The 21,705-nt window shown below is 50.6% G+C and overlaps 1 protein-coding gene across 12 annotated transcripts in view; it reads left to right on the top strand.

The window, feature by feature from the left end:
- Window positions 1-3,541: 3,541 nt before the first annotated feature.
- PACSIN3 (protein kinase C and casein kinase substrate in neurons 3) overlaps window positions 3,542-21,705 on the top strand; it is a 36,725-nt gene continuing 18,561 nt past the window's right edge. For 4 of the 12 annotated variants that reach the window (XM_073658927.1, XM_073658929.1, XM_073658920.1 and 1 more), the window contains exon 1: window positions 3,568-3,738. The gene's annotated coding sequence lies outside the window, so the exon portion shown is untranslated. Of the gene's footprint in view, window positions 3,739-13,240; window positions 13,293-16,148; window positions 16,233-16,962; window positions 16,985-18,075; window positions 18,168-21,705 lie in introns of those variants that run through there. The other 8 variants (XM_073658931.1, XM_073658930.1, XM_073658921.1 and 5 more) reach the window with 7 other exon arrangements.

Genomic DNA, 21,705 nt, shown 5'->3' with positions numbered 1-21,705 from the left:
GGAGGAGCTGGATAGAACGGCATGGAACATGTGCCAGGAGGAGTTGGATAGAACGGCACGGCACATGTGCCAGGAGGAGTTGGATAGAACGGCACGGCACATGTGCCAGGAGGAGCTGGATAGAACGGCACGGCACATGTGCCAGGAGGAGTTGGATAGAACTGCACGGAACATGTGCCAGGAGGAGCTGGATAGAACGGCACGGAACATGTGCCAGGAGGAGCTGGATAGAACGGCACGGAACATGTGCCAGGAGGAGTTGGATAGAATGGCACAGCACATGTGCCAGGAGGAACTGGATAGAACGGCATGGAACATGTGCCAGGAGGAGTTGGATAGAACGGCACGGCACATGTGCCAGGAGGAGTTGGATAGAACGGCACGGAACATGTGCCAGGAGGAGCTGGATAGAACGGCACGGCACATGTGCCAGGAGGAGTTGGATAGAACGGCACGGCACATGTGCCAGGTTGAATAGAAAGGCAGGGCAAATGTGCCAGGAGGTTTTGAATGGATTGGCATAGTCTATGTACCCCTGAAGTACGGGTCTATTTCACATGCACTGATTACTCTTTGCCCTCTTTCTCCCTACAGTCTGTGGAAACGTATAATATGGGTTTGAAAAGATGCTCAAAGATCAAATTATTTTAATTATATAATTTATGTTTTAAAATTGGGTTGGCACAAAAAGCTTGGATTTGGGGGCAATAACAAAAGTATCTGATTTCTTTCCCCTTTCCAAAAACTTAGTGATAATTAACTGACATCCTAAAATATTAGTCCTACATAGGGAGGTGAGATTGTGAATAATGACGCTCTCTGCACAGAGCTGCATGTTATAAGCCACGGAAAGTTAAAAAGGTTATAGGGTTTGTCTGGGACAAAGATAGCAATGCACTAAACTTAGGATAGGTCATCAGTATCAGATCGGTGGAGATCCAGCACCTCCACTGATCAGCTGTTACCTGCTCCTGGTGTGGCCGGACGAACAGTGTACACAACAGCTCAGCTCCTATTGAAGTGAATGTGATCTGAGCTGCAGGACTGAGAACGGTCACTACTCAGTGTACAGATGATTTGGTGTGTGAACAGGTGCGCAGCTATGGGGCAGTCACGCCTGGGCTCTTGTTCCTCATAGCCCTCTTTGCCACACTAGAATTACATATAGCAGGATGTCATTTTTGCACTGGGACCGGGAGCTACAAGTTCAGTCTTCAGTGTGAACAACCTCTTCAGTCCATGGGTAAACATGAAGAACGTCTCCGCAAGTCCATAGGACATGTTTATCTAAGCAGCTCATGATCAAACCCCTGTGTGGTTACAGCAGTCTTGCAGGCATGTGAGCAGTATATGGAACCAGCCCGTGTGCGCGCCGGCGGCTCTGTACCCACTAAGGGTATGTGCACACGTTAAGTATTTGGTGCAGAAATTTCTTCACCATTTCATTGCATCTCTTGGCAGGAAAAACGCACTTTTTGCTGCGTTTTTAGTGCAGATTTTTCCCCACTCATTAGTACGGGCTGAAATCTGCAGCAAAAACGCTGGAAGAATTGACACGATGCAGATTTAAATCTGCGAGTCAAAAATAAGCAACGTGTGCACGAGACCTCAGGATTCTCCTTCACTTTGCATGAGGAAACCCTTCAAGCGTTGGGACAAATCGGCACTGAAAAAAACACAGCAAAAACGCAACGTCCTGGTTCTGCCAGGATTCAGAAAAGCCTACTAGTGAGTGCCGTGTGCCTCTTCTACTCAGGAGCACTAAATCCACTGTGGGCAATGCCACCAGTTACACCAGTGCTCACTCTCTCTAGTTTCATCCATTTATTGGGATTGCAAGTTAATTAACCCCTGTCCTCTGGCCGCCGTGCGGTGCATGTTCCTGTAAATAACCGCGACTGAGCGCTGCAAGCCCAGGACAAGTAATAGGATCAAGGGATCCACGGAGATGGCACGACCCGTCCTAACCCGAGCAGTGGCAAGAAAAAGGGCAGACTCGGCCGACCTGTACATGATGCATCTCCAAAACCTGCAGCAAATCTGAGGATCCTGCAATCTACAGCGCTGCATCATCTAAGCGCAGCTTTAAAGGGAACGTGTCAACGGATTCATGCTGCCCGAACTGCGGGCTGCATTAAACAGAGCCGATTAATGCAGCCCAATAAAAGGTATACTTTTATTGTTTAAAGATCCGGCCGGGGACATAGGATGAGACGAGACTGGTCCGGTGCTCCCCCTCCCTCTTGCATGGTTCTCACGTGATTGACAGGTCTCTCGCTATGGGAGAAAAATATACCTGGCTACAATCGTGCAGTCCTACTGCCCCATGGCTCCCTGTACAGATATTTTTCCCATCCCAGGTGGACCAGTAAGGGTCTGTTCACACGTAGCTGATTTTCAATCTAGATTTCAGGATGTAAAATCTGCAGCAGATCACGACCACAGCGAAGTGAGTCTTATCCACGTGCTCTCTGCAGATAAATGGCACGGATTTTACAGTTTGCAATGCAAAAGGCGAAATCTGCAGCGAATCGAGATCTGCGGGTAATTCAGTACATGCGACAGAATCTGCACCAGATTTACGGATGAACCTACAGGTCATGTTCACATGTAGCTACTCTAATTTTTCACAGTTTTTTTTTTTTGTAGCACGCAGGTGAGATTTAGCAAAGCCCTGATACGGCGGCGTGCCGACCTGCGCAGACATATCCGCTGCACATCTCACCCCTCGGCCGTGCTCCCTAGGGCTTTGTGCACACAGAGTTTTTTGAGGGTTTTCTCTTGGAGCAGGTCCGCTAAAAAAAAATGCCGGAAAAATCACTAAAAACCCCTTGACTCCTCCACTTTCCGTCCACATATAAAGTGTTTAATTCCCTTCAGGTTCCCGAAACGCGCCGAGCGTCTAAACGACGAGCGTGGACGATTTTTCGGGTGTTTTCTGCTCCGTAAGTCACTTTTCTAGGGTTTTTCAGAGTTTTCACCTCATTGCCTTTAAAAAAAAAACTTTAGAAAGTCGCCCACAAAAAAACACTTTAAAAAACCGTCACAGAAAACATTTCAGGACGAAAAAAAATGGGCTAGAAAACGCCACAAAGGAGCGATCCGCCCTATGAAACGTCTCCTGAACATTCCCTTAGGCCGTGTTCACACTGTGATATTTTCTGGTTGTTTTTCAAGTGGAGACCTCTCCAGGAAACAGATTTTTTTTGTCCCAAAGTGTTTTTTTTTGTTATTTTCTCCCTCTTTTTACATCCAGTATTAGGATACGTTCACACGACGCGTTTATCAGGGTTTTTTACGTTTTATTATCTGACGCATTTTGATTTATCGTTTTTTGTAAACTTTTCCTTGTTTTTTTTTTTGTATTTTATTTTAGTTTTTTTTTGTGATTTTCATAATTTTTTTTCTGAAATCCATAAGTAATGCATAAAAAGCTTATTAAATGCTGAAAAGACCCTCCAGGGCGCCCTGTGGACACTAGTGGGGTCTCCCCTTTACCCCCATGGGGGCAGACAGGTTGCCATGACAGCACGGAGGCCGGGAGGAGGGAGGCTGCGGCTGGGAGGCGGGCGGAGCGTATAATTACCGGGGAGGCGGCGGCGGCAGTGTGCGGGGAGGACGGAGCTGCAGGACGGGCACAGCAGCCGCGCAGGCCGGTACAGGTGAGGCGGGCAGAGGGGTCGTGCTGAGACCCCTGTACTGAGCTGCTGCAGAACTACAACCCCCAATGTGCGGCAGGTGAGGAGTGAGACAGCCATAGGAGGACTCTGCCCCTGTCATAGGGGAACGTGAGGTGCCCAGAGGGGTCCTATGGGGGAGGGGAGGGGAGGGCTGGGTATAAGGTGCGGTGACTGGAGGGGGCGCTGTGTGTGTGTGTGTGTGTGTGTGTGTGTGTGTGTGTGTGTGTGTGTGTGTGTGTGTGTGTGGGGGTGCGGTGATGTGTGGGGGGTGCGGTGATGTGAGGGGGCGCTGTGTGTGTGGGGGGTGCGGTGACGGGAGGGGGCGCTGTGTGTGTGTGTGGGGGGTGCGGTGACGGTTGGGGGCGCTGTGTGTGGGGGGTGTGGTGATGGGAGGGGGCACTGTGTGTGTGGTGGGTGCGGTGACGGGAGGGGGCGCTGTGTGTGTGTGTGGGGGGTGCGGTGACGGTTGGGGGCGCTGTGTGTGTGGGGGGTGCGGTGACGGGAGGGGGCGCTGTGTGTGTGGGGGGTGCGGTGACGGGAGGGGGCGCTGTGTGTGGGGGGGGTGCGGTGACAGGAGGGGGCACTGTGTGGGGGGGGGTGCGGTGATGGGAGGGGGCGCTGTGTGTGTGGGGGGTGCGGTGACAGGAGGGGGCGCTGTGTGTGGGGGGGGTGCGGTGATGGGAGGGGGCGCTGTGTGTGGGGGTGCGGTGACAGGAGGGGGCGCTGTGTGTGGGGAGGGGGTGCTGTGTGTGTGGGGGTGCGGTGATGGGAGGGGGCACTGTGTGTGGGGGGTGCGTTGACGGGAGGGGGGCTGTGTGTGGGGGGTGTGGTGACGGGAGGGGGCACTGTGTGTGTGGGGGGTGCGGTGACGGGAGGGGGGCTGTGTGTGGGGGGTGTGGTGATGGGAGGGGGGCTGTGTGTGTGGGGGTGCGGTGATGGGAGGGGGCACTGTGTGGGGGGTGCGTTGACGGGAGGGGGGCTGTGTGTGGGGGGTGTGGTGACGGGAGGGGGCACTGTGTGGGGGGTGCGGTGACGGGAGGGGGGCTGTGTGTGGGGGGTGTGGTGACGGGAGGGGGGCTGTGTGTGGGGGGTGCGGTGATGGGAGGGGGCACTGTGTGTGGGGGGTGCGGTGACGGGAGGGGGGCTGTGTGTGGGGTGTGTGGTGACGGGAGGGGGCACTGTGTGTGTGGGGGGTGCGGTGACGGGAGGGGGGCTGTGTGTGGGGTGTGTGGTGACGGGAGGGGGCACTGTGTGTGTGGGGGGTGCGGTGATGGGAGGGGGGCTGTGTGTGGGGGGTGTGGTGACGGGAGGGGGGCTGTGTGTGGGGGGTGCGGTGACGGGAGGGGGGCTGTGTGTGGGGGTGACGGGAGGGGGCGCTGTGTGGGGGGTGCGGTGATGGGGGGGGTGCTGTGTGGGGGGGTGCGGTGAGGGAGGGGGCTGTGTGTGTGGGGTGTGGTGACGGGAGGGGGCTGTGTGGGGGGGTTGCGGTGACAGGAGGGGGCGCTGTGTGTGTGTGTGGGGGGGGTTGTGGTGGTGTGTGGGGGTGCGGTGGGGGGGGTTGTGGTGGTGTGTGGGGGTGCGGTGAGGGAGGGGGTGCTGTGTGTGTGGGGTGTGGTGACGGGAGGGGGTGCTGTGTGTGGGGGTGCGGTGAGGGAGGGGGGTGTGTGTGTGTGTGGGGGGGTGCTGTGTGTAGGGGGTGTGGTGATAGGAGGGGGCGCTGTGTGTGTGGGGGGTTGCGGTGAGGGGGGGTTGCGGTGAGGGAGGGGGTGCTGTGTGTGTGTGTGGGGGTGCGGTGAGGGAGGGGGCTGTGTGTGTGGGGTGTGGTGACGGGAGGGGGCGCTGTGTGTGTGGGGTGTGGTGACGGGAGGGGGCGCTGTGTGTGGGGGTGCGGTGAGGGAGGGGGCTGTGTGGGGGGGGGGTTGCGGTGACGGGAGGGGGCGCTGTGTGTGTGTGTGGTTGTGGTGATGGGAGGGGGTGCTGTGTGGGGGGGTTGCGGTGACGGGAGGGGGCGCTGTGTGTGTGGGGGGGGTTGCGGTGATGGTAGGGGGTGCGGTGATAGGAGGGGGCGCTGTGTGGGGGGGTGCGGTGAGGGGGGGCTGTGTGTGTGTGGGGGGTGCGGTGACGGGAGGGGGCGCTGTGTGTATGGGGGGGTGCGGTGACGGGAGGGGGCACTGTGTGTGTGTGTGGGGTGGCTGCACTGATTGGTACAATGCAGTGCATATTATAGGGGTTCGTCCTCCCTAGTAGATGCAGTGAGGTGTGATTGGGCTTGTTGGTTTCTTGTACCTCTGGTGGTCTCCTCCGTGGCTGCGTCCACACGGGGCTGATTTTCTGTCTGAATTTGCAGGTGGGAAATCTACACCGTGTCCCAGTTGGATGAGCTCGGGCACAAGCGTTATGGACCTGTTCACACAGGGCAGATTCTCACATGCTGCACAGTGTTAATTGCAGCTTTGACGCGTTTCCATTTATGCTGTGGATTTTACAGTTTGCAGTAGTGAAATCCTGCAGTAAAACTTGCACCACGTTCTGCCGCAGCTTATCTGACCAGTGTGAACATGTCCCAGAACGGGGGGCGCACGGTCAGCCACGGGTGGAGTAAGTGGAAGTGCCGGTGGGTCACAAGTTGCCATCTTTCTATATGTGCTGCCGGCGGGTTAGGTGGATGTGCCGCAAATGCTCCGCATGTCTGATATTGTAAATGTGAGCGCAATCATTAATTGCTTTTCTGCAAAACCTCTGCACACAGCTCCCATCAGCCATATTGCCATAGATCTGGTGCCGCCACTTCTTTACCTTTTTGTCCTTGTGTTGGGCTTTACACCCTTTGCTTCTGTATGGTGGTGGCACTGATCGTGGGGTAATGGCTGTAGACGTGGGTTCTGGTGCCACATCTCCTGGCTGTCCTCAGCGCCAGGAACAACCGTACCGACTCCTATCAGCGGAGTATATGGCTTTACACTGTGTGTTTTGTGCAGGTTTATGGTCGCTTTATCTCATTGTTGTAGCGGCTGTATACCCTGTGTGTACATGGACGGCCATCAATGTCTGTACATAATCACCAGGACTGTAGGGGAATCCTTCTGCAGCGTGTCGGCGTGCGTTCACACAGAGCAGACACTCCGCAGCTTTTCTTGGCAGACGTGGGATGTGGATTTTGGCACGTGAACGTTCTCTGATTTGCCCGGTGGATTGATGCCCGCAGCGATGGGGCCGTTGTGCTCAGTCGCACTCATCTGGGCGGTCACAAACCAGTCTAGTCTTTGCCATTATTTTCCTATCCTATAAAATGGAATGAAAATTCAGAAATGGCGCGGATATGAGCGAAGCCTCGTCCCATTAAAGGGGCGGTTGTCACAAACATCTCCTTTTAGGCTGTATGCACATGGAGTATTTTTGTAAAGTTTTCTGAGCAGAATTTGAGACATGTTGGAGACTTGGTGAAGGATTTGAAAAGTTTCTAAAAACTCAGAGTACACGTAGTCTTAATATGAGAATCGAGGATTGAGACATGGCACATTTATAGAAGGCTTTATTTAAGGCTGTCCCCTCTGTTATGGGGGTGAGACGGATTCTTCTTTCCTCTTATGAAATGGGCGACTGCAGCGAGCAGAAGACGACCTGGACGGGGGATGTTGATTCCTGCAGTTTGTCTCTTTAGGGAAGTTTTGGCTTTTTATTTGCTCGGTTTTGTAGATGGCAGCGAGGCTCGTGTTGAAGTTTCCATGCGCCGTCCCTGCCAAGACTGAGCTATGAGCGCAGTTTATCTGTGAGTGACATCTTGGCTTTAATTACATGACGTGTTTGGAGGCCTTAAAGGGATATTCCCATCCAGGATTGTTGGGGCTCCAACCTCTGCTGATAACTGGGACCACCTCTGCTGATAACTGGGACGGCTCGAATCTCTATGCCAGGAAGGTCACTCTAGTGAAGCGGCATTGCAGGGCCTCCTGCAGTCAGGGGTGCTGGTATTTGGGGGGCCCCCTGTGCCTTTTTTTTTTTTTTTTCCTCTCCTTTTTCTGGATTTTTTGCAGCGTGACCTGCATACCTGTCAATGCACATACTTCTTGGGTAAGATATTTGGGGAATTCAGAGTTGTTTTTTCCTGCTTTAACCAGTGCATTGTCTTGGGGGGGGGGGGGGGGGGGTGCATGACAGTGTTGGCGCTGTTGTGCACACTACTGAATTTGGTGATGACGTCTTGTCCAGCGTTCAGTTATCCACTCGCTGGCTTTGTTGGTCGCATGCAAGCCTTGCTGTGATTCATCCTGGTGTCCGTGTGTGTATAATAGACGTGATGCCACCATTGTAGGAGCTGCGAGGAATTGAATAGGTGGGCGTTACTTATTTTACTACTTTTTCTCTTGTTTCATTTGGGACAACCTCTTTAAAGCACAAAGTGGAAGACTGAGGTAACGGAGAGGTTGCTCAGCGAGCGACTACGGACAATCCACCTGGTTCCTCGCTGGTGTAATTCAATCTACATGCTTTATCACTCGGGAGCGTTTTGCACTTACAATCCTTTATCTTTGGCAGCACATTCTGATTACATAGGTAGATGTGCTGCTGAGGGAGTTGAGCAAAAAAGCTTTGCAGGACGTTGATGGTCTGTGGCTGCAGGACCAGACCCCGGTGGACCTTCTCCTACCGGCGACATCCCCAGCACCTCCACTGATGAGAATGCAGCTGCAATGTCACATGCTTTTCACGGCGACTTATTAATCCGAGTGTCGCAGATAGTAGGGGGTCCACAGGGCTCTGGTCCAGGGTCCGGTGATTCGTCCAATTTGTCTGAGTCTAAGTTTGTTGAGCCCGTTGATAATGGCCGACAGTCAGATGTATTTGGAGACCTCCTGACTTTGTCCCCATAGATGATGCTGGGGGAGAGGGGAATCTGCCAGCTGGAATGTCACTGCCCAATCCTTTGTAAAAATAAAAAAAAAATAAAAAATAAAAATTAAAAATAAATAAATAAAAATTTTAATGAAAAAAATATTTTCTTGCACGGAGATGATCCGCTCCACTGCCATGTGAGTCTGGTGGCAGCTTTCATGCAGGAGACAGGAGCGTTCCTGCATATGGGGAGGGGGATGCGGCTGTCGAATGATCAGTCATGCAGTGACAGCATCTAATGTGTATGAGGCCTTAGAACTTGCGATCGGTACTAATCGCTGATCGTTCGCTCGCAGAATGTGATTGCACGGGGCAACGATTGGGAATGAGTGTTAAAAGGTGCTAGTGTTTTTTTTGTTTTGTTCGCACTTGTTTGACTTGTTGCACTGGATCCACATTCTGTATGTGAATTCTCAAAAAAAAAAAAAAAAAAAATCAATAAACTTGAACCTTGCAAAAAAACCTCTGTCCCGGTTTCCTTATCCGTGCACTGGGTGACTGTGTATTGGCTGCTCGGCTAGAAGGAAACCATCGCTTTTCCCACTCAGTACTTCCGGGGATCTAAATGCCAAGACACCACCCCCTACCCCCCCCCTCCCCCCCCCAAAAAAAAAAAAAAACAGCTGGTAAATGTGGTCACCCTATGAATGGCCACCCATGTAATAGATGGAGCAAAAAAGATCATAGAACCATAGAATGGTAGAGTTGGAAGGGACCTCCTGGGTCATCTGGTCCAACCCCCCTGCTCAAAGCAGGATTCACTAGATCATCTCAGACAGATGTCTGTCCAGCCTCTGTTTGAAGACGTCCATTGAAGGGGAACTCACCACCTCTCGTGGCAGCCTGTTCCACTCATTAATCACATAGTTACATAGTTTATAAGGCCGAAAAAAGACAAGCGTCCATCCAGTTCAGCCTATTTCTTGTGCACTGCAGCTATTCCGCAGCGTTGATCCAGGGGAAGGCAAAAAAAAACCCATGCAGTATAGGCCAATTTACATCATTGAGGAAAAATTCACTTCCCGACTCCAATCTGGCAGTCAGATTAAATCCCTGGATTAATTAACTATCACTAAGCATAAGATGTAATTTTATTGTTCTCAAGAAAGGCGTCCAGGCCTCTCTTGAACTCTTTAAGTGAGTTGGACATCACCACTTCCTCTCCCAGAGAGTTCCAGAGTCTCACGGCTCTGACCGTAAAGAATCCCCTTCTATTCTGGTGCAGGAACCTCCTTTCCTCCAGACGCATAGTGTGACCCCTCGTCTTTGTCACCATCCTTGGTATAAACAGGTCATGGGAGAGATCTCTGTACTGCCCCCTGATGTATTTATACATGTTTATGAGGTCTCCCCTAAGCCTTCTCTTTTCCAATGTAAATAGGCCTAATTTTGACAACCTCTCTGGTTATTCTAGTCCCTCCATTCCCTTTATTACCTTAGTCGCCCTCCTTTGTACCCCCTCTAGCTCCAATATGTCTTTCCTGAGCACCGGAGCCCAGAACTGTGCACAATGTTCTAAGTGCGGCCTTACCAGCGCTTTATACAGAGGAAGAACAATGTTCTCATCATATGCCCCTATTCCTCTTCTGATGCATGCCATGACTCTATTTGCCTTCGCAGCTGCTGCCTGACACTGGGCACTCCAATTTAATTTGCTATTAACCAAGACGCCCAGGTCCTTCTCCATGTCAGATTTCCCCAACGGTTTCCCATTTAATATATATGGGTGACTGCTGTTTTTCTTTCCCATGTGCATGACCTTACATTTATCGGCATTGAACCCCATTTGCCATTTTTTGGCCCAACTCCCCAATTTATCTAAATCCTCCTGTAGCTGTGCCCTGTCCTCATCTGTGTTAACTAATTTACAAAGTTTAGTCTCATCTGCAAATATTGCTATTTTACTATGCAACCCTTCCACTAGATCATTAATAAATATATTAAATAATATAGGGCCCAAGACAGACCCTTGAGGCCCCCCGCTAGTAACCCTGACACCCCCTGAGCTTACTCCATTGATAACCACCCTCTGCTTTCTATCACTCAGCCAGCTATTTACCCACTTGCACACATTATCCCCCAGACCAAGCATTCTCATTTTATATACCAACCTTTTGTGTGGCACAGTATCAAACGCTTTGGAGAAGTCAAGGTCTACAACATCCACTGACTCTCCCCGGTCCAGCTGTGAGCTCACCTCCTCGTAGAAGGCCATCAGGAGCGATCCCTCATGAATCCATGTTGATATGGAGTTAGACAGTTATTATCATTAAGATATTCTACAATAGCATCTCTAAGAAATCCTTCAAACAATTTACCCACAACAGACGTTAAGCTGACTGCTCTATAGTTCCCAGGGTCACTTTTAGACCCCTTTTTGAATATTGGTACCACATTTGCTTGGCGCCAGTCTAGTGGGACAGTCCCTGTCCATAAAGAGTGCTTGAATATAAGATACAGCGGTCTGTCTATCACATTACTTAATTCTTTTAGTACCCGGGGGTGTATGCCATCTGGGCCTGGTGACTGGTCTATTTTGATATTATTTAGGTGTTTCTGAACTTCCTCCTGGGTTAGGTGGGTGATATTTAGCGGAGGGTTTACTTTATCACTCTGCATTTCCTCCGATAAATTGTTTTCTTTTGTGAAAATGTAGCACCCCGAGGGCTCGGCTGCTACAGGGGTATTGCACCTTGAACCAGAGGTGCGGTATTCCACTCCCGGGTAAGGATGGAGTGTGGAACATAGCTCAGTTAGCTGCATGCACTACACTCACCCCATTTCCGGGGGACAGACCAACGGTACTCCCACCAGATAGATGTGCAGGTACGACAGCTTCTGTCCCTGGCTGGAGTGGGGAGGGGGGAGGAATATCTCAGTGGTGTAGGAGCAGAGAGGGGAGGGACTCTGGGCATAGGTAGGAGCCCATTGGGTGCTAGTCACCTGGGCTCGGGTGTCAGAAGGGAGTATATAAGGTGGGCACCATCTTAGGACAGGAGTCAGTTCGGTTCAGCGCAGTCTGGAGGAGGAGAGGAGAGGAGCTCAGCCAGAGAGGGCTGACAGGGAGCTGTGGCTCAGTCCGGGCCCAGCTCCAGAGCCAGGCCTGAAGTGGAGGCCTGAGGCAGAGAGAGAGAAAGAAGAAGGAGGAACAGGAACACCAGGAAAGGCCCAGAGACGCAAGAAGAGAGGGAACCCTGAGATCCCACGAGTTAACGGGTGAAGGGTTGGCAGAACAGGGTACCGGATCCCAAACTGGTGGAGGCCAATTATCCTCAGCCAGGAACCGGAGGTCGTGGTCAAGCCTTGGCGCGACCCCTCACCATATCCACCAGGAAGGCATACCACGTATAGGGTCAGGGGAGCCGGGAAAGGTTTCGCCACCAGAAGGCCCGAGGGAGCCAGACAAAGGTGGGTCCCTGGTGGGGACGGCCAGTAGAAAGGAAGAGAGGGGAGCCCTGGACCACGCTCCGGAATTGCCTGGGAGTTAGCCGAGTCCCTCACCTGGTGGGCGCAGCACGGCTCGGGTGGTCCTTACTGTGCACAAGTGACCTGATAAAGAACTGTGAGTAAAGCTGTGAAAACTGCAACCGCACGTCTCAGTGATTCCTTGCCACACTACCACTACCACCATCATTCCTCCCTGCCTCACCAGCTGCCCTGAGGCTATACCCCTCCCGTTGGGGGTTATACCATCCACGCTGCAGCACCGTACCACCGGCCTCAGCGGTCTGCCCTGCAGCGGCGGCTTCATAGCCGCAATCAACGGGTGGCGTAGTCGAACTCTATAACATCTTAATGCCGAGCACTGCCACTTAGTTTGACCACCCTGGGCACGGACCGGGTCACCGCCACGAGGACTACTACCCCTATCAGATCCGGCTCCGGGTATTCCCCGCATGCGCAACGCTGCACAACATGGCCCAGGGGGCGCGTCAAAAAACAGTGGAGAAGAAGCTATTGAGTAGGTTTGCTTTACCCTAATCGCCCTCTATGATTTTACCCAGGTTATTTTTCAATGGGCCAACGCCATCAGTTTTAATCCTTTTACTGTTTATATAGTTAAAGAACAGTTTGGGATTCGTTTTACTTTCCTTGGCAATTAGTCTCTCTGTCTCCTCTTTTGCTATTCTTATTTGTTTCTTACAGATTTTGTTTTTTTCCCTATAAGATATTAGCGCTTCCTCGCTGCCTCCTTCTTTAAGTTTACCGAAAGCCCTTTTTTTGTTTTTCATTGCCCTCTTGACCTCCTTATTTAGCCACATTGGCTTCCTCCTATTCCTCGCCCTTTTATTCCCATAAGGTATGTACCTTCTACAGTGACTATGTAGGACTGTTTTGAAAATTTCCCATTTTCTATCCGTGCTCCTATTACTAAAGATACTATCCCAGTCTATAAGGTGAAGGGCATCTCTTAGCTGAAGTTCAGTGTTTTTGTGACTCCCTTGCTGGGCACCTACTGAAGCACATGTGGAATTGTATAATGTTGTGGTCACTATTTCCCAGGTGCCCCCCGACCTGCACCTCAGTTATTCTGTCTGGCCTGTTAGTTAATATTAAGTCTAAAAGGGCCGTCCCTCTAGTTGGTTCCTGCACAAGTTGTGACAAATAATTGTCTTTGATAATTGACAGAAACCTGTTTCCTTTCTGAGATCTACAGCTTTCGGTTTCCCAGATCTCAGGATAAGAGGGCCTCTGCAACGTCTGGGGGTGCTGCGACAGGTGAGTTAACATTGGAGCCAGTTGTAGTATTTGCTTCCTGGTTGTGGCAGTGCGATCTCCATTCACTTGCCTTACACTGTGATGTACAGGTGGCACAGAATGATTTTTGGCTGCAGCTAAAATTGCCGCTTAACCAGACGTATGAGACGACCCCATTAATAGTTAGCCATATAAGCGACGCATAGCATCGATTCTTAAGAATAGCCTCTTGTCCTTTCACAAATCATTAGTCAGTGACCCGAGTTGTTTTGTTTTTTGGCTGGGGAGCAGCCAACATTACACAAGTCCCAATCGCACCCGGCAGTCGTGATAAGTTGGAGCAGAACTGGTTACTGTGAATACGGCTCTGATAACAGCGCAGATCGGCCTCTGACTCACCGGGGAGAAGTATTTATTAGTATTGCACAAGAATAACCGAGGACGGATCACTGCCAACATTTATTAATGCTCAGCGCTGAGAAAAGTTACCAAACCCCTGCCACTTTAATGACGCGACCTGGTTGTGATCCAGCTGTCCTACATCTTCAGCAGCTACTTATCCTTTTTGATAATAAAGGATTGAGCATATTGACATCAACATGCTTGATCATTGTTTTCCCTAAGGCCACTGCCCCACTATCAGTATTCGGTCTGTATTTTTTTCTCAGCAGTGGGAGCCAAAACCAGGAGTGGGGGATAAATGCAGAATTGGTGACTTGTTTCTATTATACCTTTTCTCTGATTGTTCCTCACTAGGATCAAAATACGGATGGACTGACAAATATGTAGTGGTCACCGCAGCGGCTGCATTCTGGAGCCCCTCTGAGGAGGTGTAAAGAAAATAACTTCTGAGAACTTGTTGTGTCCTTTGGCCACTATTGACCTAACAGAAACCTCCATCAGGGCTGAGTGCCGTTTTTTGGGCTACAGCCGAGATAATGCCTGAGTGCATACAGTACAGTGGCTTGCAAAAGTATTCACCCTCCTCTGCATTTTTTCACGTTTTGCTACCTCACAACCTGGAATTTGTGGGTTTTTTTTGTTGTTGGCAGGTTCTTTACAAGAACTGATGTGAACAACTGTGAAAACTTTTTTTTTTTTCTTATTGTGAAATAAACAACAAATTGACAACAAATGGGACAAAATAACTGAAAACTTCAGTGTGCATAACTATTCACCCCCCTAAAGTCAGTACTTTGTGGAGCCTCCTTTTGCAGCAATTACAACAGTAAGTCTCTTTGGATAAGTCTCCTATGAGCTTTCCACATCTGGCCACTGGGATTTTTCCCCATTCCTGAAGGCAAAATTGCTCCATCACATTAGATGGTTGCTGTTCACCAGAGGAAGTCTTCACGTCTGACCATAGATTCTCCATTGGGTTAAGGTCTGGGCTGTGACTCGGCCGCTCCAGAACATTTCCACGTTTCCCCTTACACCACTCGAGTGTTGCTTTAGCAGTATGTTTTGGGGCATTGTCTTGTTGGAAGGTGAACTTTGTCCCAGTTTCAAATAACTGGCAGACTGAAATAGATTTTGCTCAAGAATATCCCTGTATCTTGCACCATCCATCTTCCCTTCGACTCGGACCATATTCCCTATCCCTGCTACCAAAAAACATCCCCACAGCATGATGCTGCCACCACCATATTTCACTGTGGGGATGGTGTTTTTTGAGCGGTGTTGGTTTGGCGCGGTGCTAGAGGTAACGTTTACCTTGGTGGCCAAAAAACTACATTTTAGTCTCATCTGACAACAGCACCTTCCTCCATACGTCTGGGGAGTCTCCACATGTCTTTTGGCAAACTCAAAACGAGCTTTATTTCTGTGTAAAGCAAGGCATTTTTTCTGCCCACTCTTCCTGAAAAGCCACCTCTATGGAGTGTACAGCTTACTGTGGTCATATGGACAGATACTCCAGTCTCTGCTTGGGAACTCTGCTGCTCCCTCAGTGTTACCTATGGTCTCTGTGCTGCCTCTCTGATTAATGCCCTCCTTGCCCGGGCTGAGAGTTTTGGTGGGTGGCCCTCTCTTGGCAGGTTTGTTGTGGTACCATTGATGATAATGGATTTGATGGTGCTGTGGGGGATTATCGGAGATTGGGATAACTTTTTTAATTTTTTTTTTTTTATAACCCAACCCTGACTTGTACTTCTCAACAGCTTTGTCCCTGACTTGTTTGGAGATCTCCTTGGTCTTCGCGGCGGTGTTTGGAGATCTCCTTGGTCTTGTTGGCTGAGCCTCTTGTTGGCCTTTCAGAGAACGTAAAGTGTATATACTGACACACGTGACATTAGATTGCACACAGGGGGACGTCCTGTCACTAAGCATGGGGACTTATGAAGGGAATTGCTGGCATCAGAATTTTTTTTTGGAGCTTCATAGCAAAAGGGGTGAATACATGTGCACGTGCCAATTTATAGTTATTTGATCCCATAAATTAAGTTTATACCTATATTTTTCTCCCTTCACTTCACCAACTTGGACTATTTTGTGCTGATGCATCACACACATCGGATTGCATAAATATTTAATGTGACAAAATAGGTAAAAAGCCAAGGGGGTGAATACTTCTGCATCCACTACATGTACGTGTGGCGTGCGTTGTACCTAGCCCCCTGGTCTATAGCGTGGCTCGGCTCTGTGCAGTGATCCTGGACGGGGCCATTGCTCCTCCGCAGCCCCCTCCCCTCCGTCCCCTTTTTTCCCTTCTTCCCCAGAACAAAGCTCGTTCTGTCCACTCCTGCCCTGCGCTGCCTCGGGCTCCTGCGCTGCATTATGCGGTCTGCGGACGCGCTCTGGCATATTCCTGCGTTACGTCGATTTAATTCAATCCGTGTATGAACACTTCTCCCTCACACGGCGCCGCTGCTCTCTGCCAACACAGATTGAAATTTTCCAACCTACTCTCTTGCCAGACAGAGCCGAGGCTCGGAGCGGCGTTCACCCTCAGCCACACTCCAGGTACCATTCTCCATTAAAACCCTGACATATTGGAGGGGGGAGGGGCTGGTGCATTTAAAGGGAATATCCGTAGCCGCTCATACCCTGTTGCATACAGACCAGGGGCTGCCTGCGGGGGGAACGGGCACCAGGGGGCTTATTGGTTGGCGCTCTGGAGCCGGGATGTGGATGCCTCTGCAGTAATGACCTATTTAGCTTCCTAAAGTGTTTACAGGGAGGGGTGAACATGGCAGGAGCTGCTGCTGTGCTGCCTAAAATCCCACACTGAAACCACAGCACCCCCCCCCCCCCCAAGTCTGTTAACCCTTTGGGCGCTGGGTCTCAGTCCTGTTGCTGACTCCACTGAATGCACAAGATATCCTGTTATATTTTGGACCGGTTGCACTTTCCCGCAGGGACGGGAACGGCTCCTGACAGTAGATCTATTTAGGGATGAGCCAGGAAAATGTGTATTTTCTGAGCAATTTAAAACCAAGGGGGTTTGGCAGCTTCTTTTTGGCGTTCAGGTCGTGGTTGTGTTTTTTGTGCAGGGGACGATCCAGGTCTGGTCATTTCTGTAGACCGGGTATGCTCGGTAATGCCCGGCGTGTGCCTGTGAGTATAATGGAGGCCCTTGCTGCTGCCTCAATGTCCTGTGTAAACCCGTCCGGGCAGTTCCTGTGCCAGCCGCATCGCAGAGGATCCCAGGGCCGGAGGCATTTCTGCTGCCTGGGAATGATTTGTATATTCCAAGCAAGAACAGCGGGGCAAAGGTGAGCAGCTCCAAGCTGGATCGTATTTGTAAGCACCAGTCCTTAGGAAATATCGCTGCTCGGGCAGGGAGCGACTTTAGGGTGGGAGAATTACATAGGATTGCATCAGTTTGTGTTTCAGGAAGTTAAATAAGCAAGAAATGTTTATTACAGGACCCACCGGGGTAAGTATGGGGTCTGTGCAGCCGTGTATAGACCACTATTAATTGGACTTTTATTTTTGGTGATTGTGCATATTGCACTTCCACCAGCCTCATCCCTAACTACTACACTAGATGTGCTTCCTCTAGTGCTGCGGCTTATGCCCTTCTACCCTTTAAGGACACATGCACACTCGGATAAGCATGCATGCGGCCTCATCTGTGCTGTACACGGTTATCACTAGAGCTGATATTTACAGTACACAGGATTGTATGCCGTATGTGGTGCTGTATCTGTGCATCATGTAATGCCATCGCTGGGGCTGATCTGTGCCGTACACCAGGCCGTATGCCATATGTGGTGCTGTATCTGTGCACCATGCAATGCCATCGCTGGGGCTGATCTGTGCCGTACACCAGGCCGTATGCCATATGTGGTGCTGTATCTGTGCACCATGCAATGCCATCACTGGGGCTGATCTGTGCCATACACGGGGCTGTATGCCATATGTGGTGCTGTATCTGTGCACCATGCAATGCCATCACTGGGGCTGATCTGTGCCATACACGGGGCTGTATGCCATATGTGGTGCTGTATCTGTGCACCATGCAATGCCATCACTGGGGCTGATCTGTGCCATACACGGGGCTGTATGCCATATGTGGTGCTGTATCTGTGCACCATGCAATGCCATCACTGGGGCTGATCTGTGCCGTACATCAGGCCGTATGCCATACGATGTCATCACTGCAGCTGATCGCCGTCTTTAAGGATTACATGGATGTAAGTAGCTTAAACTTGCATTTACTTGACCCATATTGAATCTCTTATTTTCCTCCTCAGTTGAGATGAATACCTTTTTGCTAGATTTTCATTTATTTTTTTCCCGTGATTTGGTCTGAGGATCTTATCTCTGCAATGAAATTTGCAGATCCCTGGGACCACATGAAGGCGGCCATCATAGCGAGGAGTTGTGTTTTCCGGCCATTGCATTGAAGGAAAATGCAGTTCCCAGTAGCGACCCGGGTGACGTACAAGTTTGGTAAGTTAATTTCGGTGAAATTTTGCACACATGCCCCTTGGACTACTCGCTGGTTGGTCCCACTGCTCTGCGGTAAGATTGGATGTTCAGCGTCGCACAATACCGGACAGATTTCTGATCGATCATGCGGATGGTATTTGCACTCTCTCGGGTTTTTGCCCTGATCTGATCACTTTTCTGGTCGATCAGAGATTATTCGGTTGTTTAGTCTGAATCGTTATACCGTGGTTGTGGGGTGGGCTGTTGTGGGGTGGGCGCCTGCAGTTGTGGGGCGCGCACCTGCCTGCGGCTCTAACCTTGGTGCACAGTGGGGAGTAGCACCAGTGTTTTAGGTGACACAATGTCTAGAAGTCGCCACGCAGGAATTGGAGCAAACTTCTTCTCCTTGCACCGCCATCGGCCGGGTTATGGGATGAAAGACTGATGGGTCATTACCCAGTCTAATGTGGGGTTTCCCGTCCGCCTCCATCGTGCGGCTCCTGTGACGGCTCTGCTGTGTTTAATGCCGGCAGGTTCAGGTCAGAGCTGAGATCCGTGTCTCGGGGACTTTGATCTCCATGTGCTGAGTCTGTACATGGGAGCTATGAATGAGGGGCTCTGTTCTGGCGCGGCCGTGGGGGCTTTACTGAGAGCCACATTTGCATTCCCTGACTGTGTCCCATCTTCTCGCTGACCTTTCGGTAGAGGATCCGAGGGACTATGTCTTCCTGATCCCGTCTATAAATCTCTGCTTTATTACGTCTCCCGCACTGTTCTGCTTCTGGCCCTTCGGCTGCATTTTATATTCTGCTCCAGTTTGGTGCAGCCCGGTGGGCGACTTCTGGTCCTCGGAGTTAGTCTGTACCGTTAAAGGCTCTGGTTGCTGCTTGCTCTCTGCTTTCATGCTTTACACTGCTGCTCTGCTCCATCTGGTTACCACAAACCTACCAAACTAATTGTGCCCCAAGGGAGATTCTGGAGTTTCCCTTTAAACTTGTGGTCCTCTTGGCCTCCTATTGGTCAAGGCCGCTGTGACCCCACTACTCGCACTGCCTGGTCCATGTGGCCGCTCAAAAAAAGCCGACATGGTGGATGAGCTTTAAGACATTAGTGTTTAAGTGAAGATAACTCCTTTAAGTGCTTGTGTGACCGTCTGACTATCATGAAGACAGGGGGCGTCTGGTCACCCCTGGAGTCAAGCTGCGGCCTCGTTCCATCCAAGCTGGAAGAAGAAGCCCGGAGACCGTGTCTTCTGTCTGAGATTGAGCAGGACCGCTGCAGCCAATCCGTGGCAGTTAGCTAGTTGACTGGCGGGGAACACCGGCAGCTCCCACCCCTTTAATACGATAGTGCCTCCTCTGTCCAGCTGTCACAATGTCGGCTGCAGCTCCGCTGCTTGCACGGGGCGATGTGCTGCCAATATCAATTGGTTTAGCAGGTCCCAAAAACAATCAGCCGAGGATCAAGCGATGGTTCGAAACGATGGTTCACAGTTTGTCATGCGCTTACGTGGAAGGCTGTACACGACCCATTGGGCACCCACGCCCAGACTACAAATGGCGGCATCTGCATCGATTTCCAACGTTAAAGGCATTTCTGATTTGGCAGTACCCTTTTGCTTTAAGGGTCCTGATTCAGGACCCCCTCCCCCTCCTGATTTCAAACTTCAAGTTATCAAAGACTTTTTTTTTTCCCTCCATTGCGCCTATGATAAAATGTGACACCTGAAGGCGTCTCGGAGTGACAGCCAGATCTATATAATTACACCCAGCTCTTCCTCCAGTACGCTGTGTATCGGGATGTACAATGCCGGCCGTGAAATGACTCCTGTTTCTATAGCTACTACCAGATTTAACCCCTTATAATCCAGTCTGCACTCACATGATGCCCTTCATTACCAGTATGACATACCGCTATACTGGTGTCCGGTAGACCTGGTGCTGGTCTACGTGCAGATTGCGGCAGACACTTGGTGGTTTTTCGTCGGGTTTTCCGCTGTCTTGTGGTCGTGCTTTTCTCGTGATTCTGACTATTGTACAAGGTGCGGCTCTGCCACCGTCGTACCGATCCCGGGTGCACAGGGTATCCATCTCGTTATTTATACAGGCGTAATGTATACGGTATTAATACCTGCCCACGTCTGCACCTAAAGGGAGACACTGTGGATTTAAGGGGCATCGAGCAAGAAGAAGAAATATGGGGTCTCTCTGTTGGAAGCTGCATCAACCACTATAGGTTCTGTCTGCCATTCTAGCTCCACTGTATAAAGTAAATGGATCTGAGCTGCAATACCACATGCAACCTGTGCACAGGGGTGGCGCTGTGTATATATTCTTTTTGAGAAACAGAAGTGTTTGTAATTGTGAACAATTATTTTATGTGCATACCCGATCTAGAAAATTGTGCAAATTGTTTATGCTGATATGTCAAACTCACTGGCAGGTGTATAGGCATTCAGCTCAAATGCAAGCCCCGATTATGGTCTTGGGTGAACCAAGAGGGTGCAGCCGGGAATAAAAGACCTGATCAGCAGAGGGGTTCATGTGCAGTTCCTGGGGCTGCCATTGATCTGCAGTACCGCTTGTCCTGTGCATGCAGACAAAAAAACTTTCCTATTGGACCTGCACTACTCCTCCCTGCTGTTCTCCTGGCAGACACTGATTGTCTGCAGCGGTCACATTTTGTCCTTGACAGAAGAGTAAGACTATTCTGTTTTTTGCCAAATGTCCTGGCTGCCGGCAATCAGCGGCTCCTGAATGATTGTTGTGTGGTCACCTGGCCCCCATGTGAAAGCCGGGCGTTTAGCATTGGGAAGAGTCTGTAGGTCCTTGGAGTCCTGGACTCCTCTATATGCTCCTTATGCAGATGGAAACAGACACGGCGCAGCACGCATGCGCGATGAAGCGACACTTGCAATTCGCAGCTTTGTTTGCACAATGTGCATGCGCCAATGGTGCTGGAGAAGACTCCGGGACGCCATATTTTAGCCTAATCATAATAGCTATTCTAGATATAGTGGTCACATCGTGCCGTGTAGACAGACTATGGACCATGCGATGTGTGGGGTCTCCTGCTGTCATGTCGGCGACTTATGCTCCGACCGTCACATTGCAACTAATGAGAACTGGTTGCATCCTGTGACTGGCAAGGAGGAAACCTCATGTATCGCGGGTTGTATTACAAAACACTTGTAATGATTTTTGCATTTTTATTGACCTTGCTGCCCTGCTATCGCAACAAAAAAAGTGGTGCTTGCATTTTTTACCTTTTTAAAGTAAATGCAATGATGGGGCACATGCAGTAGTGAGGGGGTTGGCTTGTTGCCACCATAGATCATTGTTGCCCGTTCTTTGGAGTGGGCGCTCTGATACGTTGGTTGCTGCTGATAACTAGACGTTGCCTGACTAGTGGAGGTAACTGTTATTGATTGATGTCAGTTACACTATGGACACCTCCTGACGCGCGCCGGGCCGGCAGCCTGTAATTTAGCTGATCAGAATTGACGCCGTGGTGAACCCTTCTATAGAATTTCTGTTGGCTCCAAGCCGTGAAGATCCAC

This window comes from Phyllobates terribilis, unplaced genomic scaffold, assembly GCF_046119375.1.
Source record: "Phyllobates terribilis strain yellow unplaced genomic scaffold, ASM4611937v1 Scaffold_13__5_contigs__length_258822181, whole genome shotgun sequence".
In the NCBI taxonomy this organism is placed as follows: Eukaryota; Metazoa; Chordata; class Amphibia; order Anura; family Dendrobatidae; genus Phyllobates; species Phyllobates terribilis.
The sequence above is the reverse complement of the archived record's forward strand: the minus strand, read 5'-3'. Positions and strand labels throughout refer to the sequence as shown.